The sequence below is a fragment of the Bombyx mandarina genome, chromosome 28, assembly GCF_030267445.1.
Source record: "Bombyx mandarina strain Sakado chromosome 28, ASM3026744v2".
NCBI classification, from domain to species: Eukaryota; Metazoa; Arthropoda; class Insecta; order Lepidoptera; family Bombycidae; genus Bombyx; species Bombyx mandarina.
In genome coordinates this window covers 4,755,931-4,770,649 of record NC_143233.1, presented here as the reverse complement: position 1 = coordinate 4,770,649, position 14,719 = coordinate 4,755,931, and positions in this window count along the sequence as shown.

Genomic DNA, 14,719 nt, shown 5'->3' with positions numbered 1-14,719 from the left:
TTTTAGGGCCTCAATTGACCGCGGGTTTGTGTCGTATACTTTAGCCTTAAGGTAGCCCCACAAAAAAAAATCCATCGGGGTCAGATCTGGACTACGTGGAGGCCAGGAAATGTCTCCTCTCTTAGAGATAACTTTGCCAGGAAAAAGTTGACGGATAACGGGCATAGCAGTGTTAGAGGTGTGAGAAGTGGCCCCATCCTGTTGAAACCACGTCCTGGCATTAAAGCCTGAAAAGTTTTGCAATTCTGGTATGAAAAACTCTTCGATCATAGCCACATATCGCTCCGACGTAACAGTAACTGCGCGCCCTCTGCCATCCTCAAAGAAGTAAGGCCCTAGGATACCATGGGCTGACATAGCGGCCCAAACAGTCACTTTCGGACTATGTAAGGGCTTCTGATGCTTAAGTTTTGGATTGATGGGGCTCCAATAGCGGCAATTTTGTTTACTAACATGCCCGTTAAGATGGAAATGAGCCTCGTCAGAGAACATTATGTTATTGAAGGAAGTAAACCGATTCAACATTTCATTCGCATAATTTTGTCTTTGAATACCGTCAGTTTCCTTTAATTCTTGAACCAACTGAATTTTGTAAGGGTGCATATGTAAATCTTTCTTCAAAATCCGTTGTAACGATGTCCTGGATACGTTTAATGCTCTGGCGCGCTTACGAGTTGACTGTGTCGGATTTTCGCGAATAGACTGTGTCACTGTGTCTATGTTTTGTTCCGTACGTGACGTCCTTGGGCGACCCAACCGCGGTTTATCTAACGTCGAACCGGTCTCCTCGAACTTAGCAACCCAGTTCTTAATCGTTTGAAGAGTTGGAGTGTCGTCAAAGTTGTGTAAACCTTTGTGTTCTCGAAATTTACGCCGCGCAACGGTTGCCGAATTGTCGTTTTTATAAAACTCGCGCACACAAAACGCACGGTCCGCTCCGGTAAAACGCTCCATCGGGACTAAATTCCCAGAAACCGAAGTTACTCCCCCCGCTTCCCCTGCACCGCTCACGCGCGCCCTGTTCGTTTTATTCAAATTTTACTTTTCAAAGGACTTATGGGCCACCCTGTATAACAAACATATTGAGAATATTTCAAATGAGACATATATTAAATCATTCCGATGTAACTGAGAGGTCATCGTGGAAGCAAACTTGTTATTTCTGTAGTATTGTGACGGTTAACCTCACACAGAGGCGTACTCTAACCAAATATTGCTTTCCCATTCGTTTTTTTCAGAAGAATGCTGGTGGTGATGATCATGCCCACTTGATGGAGTGAGGTTCCCATCTATCACCGTAAATCACTATGGACATTTTTCTAGCCTTGATTGAAAAAAGGGGAGACAGGCAGCTGATGGAAAAGTCCATTGCAGATCGCTTTTTTTATGTTTGAGAGATTACTGGTGGCCCGGAGGCCTTTCCAGTTTCACCAGGACAAGTGGGCGTCCAAGAGCTCATCCAGGAAGATTGGGATTTGCTAACAGTTATCCAAGTGCCTCCAAAGGAGAGCTAAAAACTCAAGTGTAGCTGTCGCTTAGGGCAAGAAGAGAGGTTTTGTAGTTCACTTACTCTTTTGAGTTACTGCTTGGCTCTGTGATCCATAAAATACAGCGAATATTGTGTCTTCCGTGGCAAGACAAAGATACACATACTTTTTGTGTCTTGCTCTTTTACACGTCTCGCTCTTTCGCTTGGCAGTTAATTGTGTATTGCTTGGCATATGTGTGTGTGTAGGCTGTGTATGTGTGTGTATATCAAATAACATATTATGTTGTTATCCAAGGTACTTTTTTTTTTGTATTTTTGGTATTTTGTTGCTTTGGAATGAGTATTTTAATATACATTCATCCAATTTGACGTTTGAGATTGGATGTGTTTATTTTTGTTGTGTATCTGTGTGTTTTGGGCATCCATAAAGCAGGTGGAAAACCTTGAGGATAGGAGTTTAATGTAGAAGATTTTTTTTCTTTTATTGACTTATGATATTGTTACGATTCTCGATAACGCCAGTCGTTTCTATATGTGTTTCCGCTATTTGATAATAGATGGCGTTTCGCTTCTCGAGCGTTCTCGATCTTACTATTTCTTTTGATATTCGTTTCTGCTATCTGACGATAGATGGCGTTACTATTAGCCGCGTAACAATATCTTCGCGCGAAACACGAAACTTAATCAAAATCTATATATCTGTGCAAGCACTTTCATTTTTCGGATCTGGTTGTACTAATTCTGATCTAATACGCTTTCGGTATCCACAATACAGGCGAAGATTCAATATTAAGTCCCTTGTGTGTTTTACGATTGTTATTATTTTATTTGTTTTCGATACGTGGTGACCCCCGACATGTCCTAACTACGTCCGTCATTGTCCGTTGCTTTCGATTTTTTCCCCAAATTAAAAAGGGACCAGTGATCCCCTCGAGGCAATTCGAAATCGGAGTTCTTATAATAGACACGTTCCATACGAATGTCCGGACGCGATCCTCTCTGTATGTATTTATAATTTGAAAAAAAAAAGGTTTTTTTTTCTAATGTTCGGTTCTAAAGGTTTTCATTGGAAGCGGTTTTGATTAAGACCGATGTTTTTCGAGTCTTCGTATTTAGATTTTATATACGGTTTTTTTAATTAAGAGTATTTTTTTTCGGTCAGCCAACTGTAAACGTTGGACGTTTAGAATGAATCGGTCCGAGTTTGGCTACAGATTTTGTGTTACAGAGAGTAAATATTAACTAATAAACTATTGTTGTTATCCGTTAGATGTTCCATTAGAGTTTTTTCATAATAATATAACTGAATGAATCATTTTTATCTTTATGCCTCTTGTTGTTCTAGTTGTGTCTAAATGTAATTTTCGTTTTTTGATAATTGATTCTCAAACTTTTTTTGACGCGGCACACTATTAACTATTTAAAAATGTCACATCACACAAACAAAAATATAAGTTTATGAGTTCTTTACTTAATCAACTAGCATAAAATCAGTGATTCTCAAACTTTTTTGACGCGGCACACTACGACCAATGACGCTCGGCTGACGGAACCTTAAGAACATTCCAGAACATTCGCTACCATAAGATGTAGCGAATGTTCTGGAACGTTGGCCTTGTCGGTACGATGGCCAGTCAGACCGCTGGAATCAGAAACACCAACCATCCTGCTTATTTCTGCCGTGAAGCGATAATGCGTTTCGGTTTGAAGGGTGGGGCAATCGTTTTATTGCAAAAACTGTGACTTAGAACTCATATCTCTAGGCGGGTGGCGGTATTTATGTTGTTGATGCCTATGGGCTCTGGCAGCCACTTAACACCTAGTGAGTAGTATAATCGCCCACCCTCTAAGCATTCAATAAAAAGGAACAATACTCGTAGTTTTATATATTCGATTTAAATGTCATCTCCATGTATACCTATGACCGTGCCCGTAGATGTTACAACAGCACAGTAAGCCTTCATCCAAAATAAATGGTTGAAGTTTAAAATGACCTTAACAAAAGCTCCATAGCAATTAGCTTTGGCCGTATTTCATGCTAAACACAAATTTACATACATTAACAGTTGTGCACACATTTGTCTGGGGGCTAACTCTCTAAGTAGAAACTTCGTGTGCTTCTGGCTAAGCTTTCGCGACCCAATTGTTATAAATGCTCATAATATGTTTTACACTTTTTTTTAAAAGTATTTTTTCGTATGAATATTTCTTGCCGTTGCCTCTAATTTTACACAACTGCATAAAAAGGAGTGTAATATTTTAATGGTTCGTGTATTTTTATTTTTTTGATTGCCCTTGTGGATATACGAGCATACGTCCCACCTGATGTAAGTGGTTGCCTTTGCCCATGGACGCCAGCAATGCCAGGGGCAGAGCCAAGCCGCTGCTTTTTGTTAAGTACTCTGCACAAGCCTCGTCTGCAGAAGGACATGTCATAGAGTTCGAGAAACATCGTAGAGGGGAGCTCATTCCAAAGCCGGATGGTACGTGGTAGAAAAGGTCGCTGGAAACTAAATTTTAATTATAATTTGCATAATTACTGGTGGTAGGATCTTTTGTGAGTCCACGCGGGTAGGTGTCACCACCCTGCCTATTTATGCCATGAAGCAGTAATGCGTTAGGGTTTGAAGGGCGGGGCAGCCGTTGTAACTATACTGAGACCTTAGAACTGATATCTCAGGGTGGGTGGTGCGTTTACGTCGTAAATATATATGGGCTCAGTAACCACTTAACTTAACTCAGTAACCCAGGTGGGCTGTGAGGTCGTCCACCCATCCAAGCAATAAAAAAAAGGAAAATGTATCTCAGACATCGTATTATTAACACATAAAGAGAATATGAAAAGTTCAACGTACTGTGATGACACTTAATTAAATTGACAAGAACGTGACTGATTCGATTTGAATATAAAAAATGTTTATAAACTCGGAGTACTCCTCAATGGCCAGAGGGGCTCGCATTATTAACATTTCAAATTGTAATTTCACGATTTTCAATTTACGAACATCAAAAAATATTTTACGGAACATAAAAAATGAAGACCTGTTTTCGTAAGACCGTTCTCGGATATTTGAAATTAAATCAGCGTAGACAAAACGCGTCCCAAATAATAATAAAACAAATGTACAACGAAAATGTTGGGAATGAACCAACGCCGAGCTGTTTGTGTACTGGAAGTGAAGTTGAACTAACATTAGCTTACTTTAAATTTCTTCCATAAACAAATATGGATGCGTATTATATAAAACTAGCTGACTCGACAGACTTCGTAGTGCCTCAATCGATAAATAAAAGACCTAAACTTTTGTATAAAATAAACTTAAAACAAACAAAAAGAATCCGTCCGACGGAGGACACATCAAAGGAAAAACAAAATTGCTATTTTTATTTAAGTCCGAGCATTTTCATATTTATTTACATTTTAAACCTTCTCTGGACTTCCACAAATAATTCAAGACCAAAATTAGCCAAATCGGTCCAGCCTTTCTCGAGTTTTAGTGAGACTAACGAACAGCAATTCGTTTTTATATATATAGATTATTTCAATCAGACGGCGCAACGTAAATGTTTTCATTTGCTTTGTCATATGAGGTTTAAATGTGGACTGTGTTCTAAAAAAACTGTTCCACCCTTCGAACAGGAATGCCAGAAGTTTCACGGCATAACTTCTTGTGCCCATTCCAAACGAATACCCGACTTGCAGAATTTTCAATGCAATTTGAATTTCTTAACTCAGATTCGATGTTTCACAGCTAATACTGGAATCGACTTAAAATCGTATTTCCACTTGTCATATCTCTGAATGGGTTTTTAGATCTGTGATCCGAAAAGGGCTCAAGGATTCATTTGTACACAGCGCGCACGGTTTGTTTCAAACGTTGGACTTCCTCTACCTTACAGTCAAGAGTTTGAAGTGTATGGATGTGGCAGTTTTAAGATAATACGTAATTGATTTTTTTTATTGCTAGATGGGTGGACGAGCTCACAGCCCACCTGGTGTTAAGTGGTTACTGGAGCCCATAGACATCTACGACGTAAATGCGCCACCAACCATGAGATATAAGTTCTAAGGTCTCAAGTATAGTTACAACGGCTGCCCCACCCTTCAAACCGAAACGCATTACTGCTTCACGGCAGAAATAGGCTGGGCGGTGGTACCTACCGCGCGGACTCACAAGAGGGTCCCACCACCAGTAATTACGCAAATTATAATTTTGCGGGTTTCATTTTTATTACACGATGTTATTCCTTCACCGTGGAAGTCAATCGTGAGCATTTGTTGAGTACGTATTTCATTAGAAAAATTGGTACCCGCCTGTGATTCGAACATCGGTGCATCGCTCAACACAAATGCACCGGACGTCTTATCCCTTAGGCCACGACGACTTCTAAAGTAACTTTAGTAAGGTGAGTGTGTTACAGGGTGGGAATGCTACTATTGAGCGACTGGTGGTAACGGGAAAGGTAGAGGCAGCTCTTCTGCTAGATGGACTGACCAGGTCAAGGCTGCAACGGATTGTCCTCAACATGTAAGCACCTAACGCATATTCGGAAGGTAAGAATGGCACCGGCTTGTGAGCTCGTTACTGATAGCATCATGGTCACGACCTCTCTGCCAAGAGCGTGGTAACGAAAAAGAAGATTAAGTACATCAATATAAAGTTCACATTAACATTTTTACTTGAAGTGTGCAAGGATCATGGCGCTTCCTATTTTAAGTGCTTATAGGAGCTCGTGCACACCCAAAAAAAGAAACTCCATGTTGAGACATGCGGTTGAAAATTTCAATTTCAAATTTGGAAGTTCAATTTTCATCCATAAGGGTTATTAAACATTATTAGTCAAACTGATCGCCACATACTTCTCAAAAGCAGCCACTGCCGTTGTCACTGGTGGTAGGACCTCCACACAGTGAAGCAGTAATGCCTTTCGTTTCGAAGGGCGGGACTGTTGAGGACTCCCAGCATTTTCGACGTCAACTTGGCTTTGCCTTCCAAATGACTCCGAAACTGGACGTCGTTCGAAATGTCGACCCCAAGTTTCCCAATACTCTTTAAAAGAAACTGTTGTGTGTCCATAGCTTTAAAATTTATCTATAGCTTTCATTTGATATAGTTCTTAAAAATTCACCTTCATATAAAATTTTCTACGAAAATGTTTTTAGTCGTTAATTCAAAATAGTTTTTGCATATAGCAGATTTTGGTTTGACAGCGACGATATGCTAATTTTTTACTAATGTGCTAAAATTTGGTAATGCCCCGTTTATTATTGATGGCTTTGAGTGGCTTTGGAATGAGCTCCCCTCTACGGTGTTTTCCGAGCGCTGTGACATGTCCTTCTTCAAACAAGGCTTTGCTCTGCCCCTGGCATTGCTGATGTCCATGAGCGATGGTAACGACTCAAAATCAAGTGGGCCGTATGCTCGTCTGCCTACAAGGGCAATAAAAAAAGATTCACTGTATTGATGGGCGATAGAAAAAAAAAAATCTGGTGTCGTGGGACACCGGATAGGAACGAAGTTCCTTATTATAAAAATATTAATTTTAAGTTCTGTTCGAGGTATAAAGAAAATAATTATTCGGGTATACATATTTTATTATGGTTTTTTATTTTTTGTACGTTATTACAAAGTTAAGTCGTACACTGTGTGCATTACTAATAAAAATCTTACGTTACGGACGTTTTTTGCCGGTTAGGGTACCCCTCCGCATTGTCCCTTAACGAACTTCTTTCCAAAACCAAGTAATTTCGTTTATTTGCAACCCTTTTAATAATGAAAAATTAAGGATAAAAAGCGCCTTTGCATTCTCAAGTAGAAGGGGATTTACAAAGTTCCGCTTTGGACAATGCGAGGCAGGTTTTCCTTCACGAACTGTCAAATTAAACTTGGTTATCTCTCTTGGAAGGAGTTCTGTGAATTGTTTGTTTGTGCTTAGTGTTTTTCGTTTAAAACGGAAAACTTTCTAATAAAAGACCTGTTTGTACGAATAAGGCGGTTAAGTCTGCGGCTTTAGGTCCTTGTGATATTAGACTTTTTAATGCACTATTAATGTTGACTTTGTAGCACAGTTGTGAGTTCTGTTTGCTGGGAATAGGGTCCTGGGTTCGATTCCCATTTCAGGCCAAGATTCATACACTGAGCATAATGGTTTTCCCTTTAGGTGTAATGTCTATTATATCATCTTTTTTTTTATAAGGAATACTCTTCGCGATGACGACGCTCAAAGCAATCCTTAGCTGACCGAGACATTCCTTTGAATTTTTAATTCAGCTGTGATGGGTTTTTTGCGAAATATGTAGATAATGGGTACACCGGTGTAAGAACGTTCTCCATTGATATGCCTTAGCCTATAATGGCTTCGATTACTAATAAGTCAGTTCAATGTTGTCAACCCTAGTAAGGAGTCATGTCAGGGAACCAGATTATTTAACAGAAAGGCTTACGTACCTTAATTATTACCTAATAATTGTAATTGTCTATGTATCAGTCTCTGGTAAAGCAAAGTAAGTTAATTTGGGGTCAACTAACCGTGTGTGAATAGCGAATTTATTTCGTTCGTGTCAACGTTCAAAATAAACTAACAGGCAATGGTATATGTGCTTTTATTGAATTGAACGGGCTCTAGCATAATCTCACAGCCCACCTAGTTTTATTTTTTATTTATTTTTTATTCCATAGATGGGTGGACGAGCTCACGGCTCACCTAGTATTAAGTGGTTTTACTGGAGCCCATAGACATCTACAGCGTAAATGCCGCCACCCACCTTGATATATGAGTTCTAAGGTCTCAGTATAGTTACAACAGCTGCCGCACTCTCCAAGCCGAAAGGCATCACTGCTTCACGGCAGAAATAGGCAGGGTGGTAGTAACTACCCGTGCGGACTCACAAGAGGTGGACTCACAAGAGGACTTACCACCAGTAATTACGCAAATTATAATTTTTGCGGGTTTGATTTTTATTACACGATGTTATTCCTTCACCGTGGAAGTCAACCGTGAACATTTGTTAAGTAGGTATTTCATTAGAAAAATTGTTACCCGCCTGGGATTCGAACACCGATGCATCGTTCAACACGAATGCACCGGACGGCTTATCCTTTAGGCCACGACGACCTGGTATTAATCAGTTAAAAGAGTCCATAGATTTTTTTTTTATTGCTTAGATCGATGGACGAGCTCACGGCCCACCTGATGTTAAGTGGTTACTGGAGCCCATAGAAATCTACAGCGTAAATGCGCCACCCATCTTGAGATATAAGTTCTAAGGTCTCAGTATAGTTACAACGGCTACCCCACCCCTCGAACCGAAACGCATTACTGCTTCACGGCGGAAAATAGGCGGGGTGGTGGTGCCTACCCGTGCGGACTCCCAAGAGGTCCTACCACCATATCACAACGTGACTGCCGTTATCTAGCTAAAGACATCAAATCTAACTCTCAATTCTCAGGTTTTTTTTCAATACGTGAATAGCATAATGAAAAGTTAAGCGAATCTGAGTTTTGGTGCGTCAGTGATTGTGGTCGAATTTCGATCGGCGAACCCTAGTTATGTTAAATCTCAGTCTTAAGGAAGAATATTAGAAGGAAATAATATATTGCAGCTCCGTGCCTTTTTCCATTTGCGATTGTCGGTTGTTTGGTGTAATCACGCTCGCTGCGATTAAGGGGCGGCCATAGTGGCTTCGAAACACAATAAAAATGTAATTTTTTTCTGTTATATTTACATATACAAAAACTTTTTCCCCAACCTATTATATGTGTATGTATGTGTGTATATATAATAATATGTGTGTGTGTATGTATTTGTAACTTAATATAAATTTTATTGCACCTTCCATTATTTACTCTGCGTAACCTTTGGTTGACTGATAGAGAATGCCTTAGGCATTAAGTCCGCCAATGTAAATTTTACATGAAGTTAAATAAATAAATAAATTCACTATACTTGTAACTATACTTGAGACCTTAGAACTTATATCTCAAGGTGGGTGGCGCATTTACGCTGTAAATGTCTATGGGCGCCAGTAACCATTTAACACCAGGTGGGTTGTGAGCTCGTCCACTCATCTAAGCAATAAAAAAAATTTATATCGAGGGGTGAAAAGATATTTGTTTTAAGCAACATTTTTGCAACCTTACAGGAGAGCTATATAAAGTTTAAAATGTGGAAATAAAATCGTAACAAAAAAACTTCTTCAGCTATTTGAATACAGTAAACTTAATTGAAGTTCAATTAAAAACATCGAACTGTTGATGCTGATACCAAATTAAACGCACCTTTAAAGATAAAGATAAATGTCGCGTATTAACCGGAACGTCGCTTAAGCCGAATAACCTTTTACCCCTCCATATATCGTCTTCTCGCATTAAAATGGTATAATCTCAAAACTTACTAATTTTACAGGAGAGTGTTTTAAAGGTTTAACATGTGATATTTTTAATATTAATCATCTTTGCAACATTTATTTTAAATTTTTTACTAGTTATATCTTTTAAAGTAAGATAAAGCTATGTATTAATTTTCTTAACAGTAGTCAAAATACAGGTAAACTAAAACAAAAAAAACTCAAACCCAACTACGCTCTTTTGACAGTATTTATGAGAAAATACTGGTGATACCAAATGATTCCGCATATTAACTCAATTTTAAAATATTTTTGGAAATTGTACACTTTTAATGCGAAAAGACGATATATTATGTTGTCTCCATTACGACATTCGCATATAAGCAAGAGGCAATGTTGAAGCTAATTATTAAGGCGGTAAGCTCGTATGTGTAGTAAAAATTTAACAAAATACGGATACCACTTTTAGTACATACAAGCGTGTTTTCAGTTGATGAAAATATTTTAGTTTAGTGAATGGGCCTTTACCATTTAGAAAAAAAGGCAAAGGCTTCGCTGTGTTCCTGGCATCGCTATAGTCCATGAGCAAGGGGGACCACTAACAATCGCGTGGGCTGTATCCTCGTCTATCTGTGGAAGGAATAAAAAAAACAGAATTATAGAACTAAAATTTTATTTATCCATAAAAAATCGCTTGAATTTAAAATCGCTTCGCTCGTTAATATATACTAAGCCCTAGCGAGGCCTCGAACTATGTCAAAATCGGTAAGGCTTGCGTATTCGCTTTTAAGATTTTGTTTTAACGGAAACGCTATTTTCTTGAAACATACTGCTTCAGACGTGCTGAATAGTACAATAGTTACAATAAAAAGAGAAAATAAAATAATAATAAAAAATTTAAAAATATTATACAACGACTCAGAAAATAAGTGGTAATACTAAACATTTTATTTTTATTTTTTTTATTGCTTAGATGTGTGGACGAGCTCACAGCCCACCTGGTGTTAAGTGGTTATTGGAGCCCATAGACATCCACAACGTAAATGCGCCACCCACCTTGAGATACAAGTTCTAAGGTCTCAAGTATAGTTACAACGGCTGCCCCACCCTTCAAACCGAAACGCATTACTGCTTCACGGCAGAAATAGGCAGGGTGGTGGTACCCACCCGCGCGGACTCACAAGAGGTCCTACCACCAGTAAAAAAATAGTAATAATAATATATATAATAGTAATAATATAATAAATTAGTATTTTTTCGTATCAAGAATTATATCGAGGGCTGCTTAATATACCTACCAGTCCAATTGCTAGTTGCAGTAATGGTATTGTGTGATGCGTTATGGCGTTGTGTGTTGGGTGGGGATATTCTCTTTGTCTTTTCTTGTAACCTCTTCAAGTATTCAAGTATTTCAGGATTATTAATTTTTTTTTCGATTTTTTTCATCCAAACAGAGCTATATAACCTTGAAATCGTTCTGTCTTGAAGATAAGGAAATTTTTTGGTTTGTCACTTATTATCATACCGCACACAAGTATAAGATTATTCATGTAAACTCAAGCTAAAATAATACTATACTTATATAATAGGTATGAATTGTTATAAACAACTAAATAGACATACAAAGTTTATTTACAAACGTGCTTACCATTCAGTTGGAATTTAAAACGAAAGACAAAGGAGCCAGCGCGTTTTCCAAAGACAATTGCTAATGTTACCAGGTGTAGTGGGTTTTATTAGAACGCTTTTATGTTGGGTTGCCATGATTTGTGACCAGAATTTTTCGAAATGTTTTTTTTTTTTTCATCTTTATACCGGCATCCCTGCACAGACATAACGACAGTAAGTTGAGGTCATGACCCTTTATTGCATTAAAAATATTTCGTAGCATCATCAGAACTGACAGATTGTCATAAATATTAATCTTTATGTTATTATGAAACTCATTAATGATCGGACGTCGCGTGAGAGAGCGCAAGGGGTGTCCTTTGCTGCTGTATGGCTCTAAATTTTTTTTTTATTGCCTAGATGGGTGGACGATCTCACGGCCCACCTGGTGTTAAGCGGTTACTGGAGCCCGTAGACATCTACAACGCAAATATGCCACCCACCTTGAGATATAAGTTCTAGGGCCTCAGTATAGTTACAACGGCTGCGCCACCCTTCAAACCGAAACGCATTACTGCTTCACGGCCGAAATAGGCAGGGTGGTGGTATCTACCCGTGCGGACTCACAAGAGTCCTTCTACCAGTAAAAATTAGTTAATGTACGGAAAATATAAGGTAAGGGAAATAAAAAAAATCATGGTCACCGTAGCGAAAAACTCCGGATGCACGGAGCGCTCCTGTCGCCTGAGGTGCAGTTTCCGTCAACCCTCGTTTCCCTCGACAGATAAAAAACTTTCACACTGAATCGTGGAAAGGTTTGTATTTCATTTGTGACGTGCTATCGTACGTTTGAGTTTTAAATAGACTTTGGTGTAGCTTGTTAAAAATTATTTCTAACATAATATTGTTATTATTACATACATTGTAAGATGTAAAAATCGATTTCAATTTTAATAATTCATTTTGTGTTGAACGGACGAACGATCCGAATTTTTATATAGTGACTGCGAGTGAACAAAGTTGTTTTCAATGTTGAAATATAGAATAAATGCATATGCATATCTAGACACACTTTGTATCGGCCCTCGCCAAGTCAGTCAGCTGGTCGATTTGATGCGAGACGCTTGCGCTTTCTTAATAACTTTGGCTTACGATCATCATCATTCTTTCCTATTACCTTCTGCTGGGGTGTAGGACTTGAATCAAATTTTTCCATTTATATCGGTCTTGGGCAGTCTGTTCTAGCTCCTCCCACGTCATGCCCAAGACCCCTAGCTCCTGCTCCACCGAGCGACGCCAAGTTGTTCTGGGGCGGCCTCTCTTCCTTTTGCCAGACACTTTCCAGGTCAGTGCTCTCTTTAATAGGTGGGTATCGGGCTTTCTCAAAGTGTGACCAATCCAATGCCACTTCCGCGTAAGGATCTCCTTCTCCATTGGTGTCTGCTTAGTGATCCTCCACAGCTCTTTGTTAGTGATCTTCTCAGACCAAAAGATTTTCAAAATCTGACGCAGGCACTTATTCACAAACACTTGAAGTTTTTTGATCAAGTCCTTGCGAACAAACCAAGTTTCGCTCCCGTTGGCTTACGATAGTAATTATAAAATAGTTTGTAATAGTGTATACTGTCGTTTTATGTTATTGTTTCATATATCTCCACTCCACTTTGACAATAAACTGATAGTGTTTTAAACTGTGCGGGTGGTTTAATTTTACAACACTTCATTGGTTTGTTTTGTTAAGGTTTAAATTCGTTAATCGATATAAGATTTAGGAAACATTGTGTGCTTCAAAAACTTCGAAAGAAAGATCCTCTTGGTTACAGCAAGTTTTTTTGGCATCAAGCTAACAGCGATTGAATGATACACTGCGTTTTTTATTTAGGGGATTATCCTTTTTTTATTGCCCTTGTAGGCAGACGAGCATACGGCCTACTTGATGGTGAGTGGTAACCGTCGCCCATGCACTTCAGCAATGCCAGGGGCAGAGCCAAGCCGCTGCCTACCGCTTAATACTCTCCACTATCCTGATTATGAATGTAGCCTACATCTGGTACCTAGCAGTTTCTTTGAGAAACTATTGGAGCTATATAGGTATATTATGCTTGAACAATAATACATATTACAATCATTTAAAATGAAAATTGCCGAAGAAACAGTCAGTTCTAGATTAAAGTATGAGAATGCTGTTTTACAATATACTTCAATGTTATATCTCTAGGCATTCATTCACTTAGTAAGGTGAGAGAGTCTTCACTTAAATGTCAGTGTGCTTAGTGCGAGTTCTTTAACGTTTTCGATAGCGAGCAAGTTAGCTAAAATTTGTATGCAGTTGAAACAGCGCCCCTAGCGGCAAACGTAGGCAAACGTTCCAACTCCATACAAATTTGAGTTAACTTTTACGCTATCGAGAGCGTTAAAAACTCGCACTAAGTACACTGATCACCGCTCTTAGTTGAACCACATGAGTACGTCTCCCCGCCTATGAAAATACAAAAAAAATATTTAAAACAAGCTTCTGATGTTCTTCTAAGCCTCTTTTTGTATGTAGCACTTGAAAGCTATTCGATTTCACATAATATCCTTGTTATCTACAGAAAAATGTAATGGTCTATGGATTTCTAAATCTCAGCGGGGCAAATCGGCGTGAGTGTTACTGCAGAGCCCAACTTAGATGTAGGAATAAGACTTGACTATTCTACTATCCCGCACAAAAGTTCAGTGGAGTATTACTTATTCTTTTATAAAATAATAAATATAAATTTTACTGTGGGTCTCATTTGATTAAATTATTAATTAAATACATAGCTGTGGTTTTAGTAGTGGTATCTTCAACGAACCTTATGAGATGAAAACACAATGTGAACTAGGTTTTACTATTGATATTTAAAATCCGACAGCAGTTATCACAATGTTTGAATGTTCGCGAGTAATATCGTGAAGAATTAGTCGTGAACTAAACTAAAACGATAAAGTATATACGATATGTCGAAAATTATAAAAAATTGCGTTATTATAAAAAAAAAACGGTGCGCGTGCAACTTCGTGCACGTGAATGAAGTGAAACTTCTTTTTCGATGTGTAGTATTGTGGTTTTCTTCATTTTTCATTCTTCAATCAGATTCCTCTTGTAATAGGGAATGCTGTGTATAAGATATGCGACCTGCAACATTTATATTATATATATTTTAAATTATAGATCATTCATTCAGATTCATATTTCCGCCGTTTGAGGCCTTCAGCCGTTGAAGCAGCTCTGCCAGCGTTAGAATTAGTC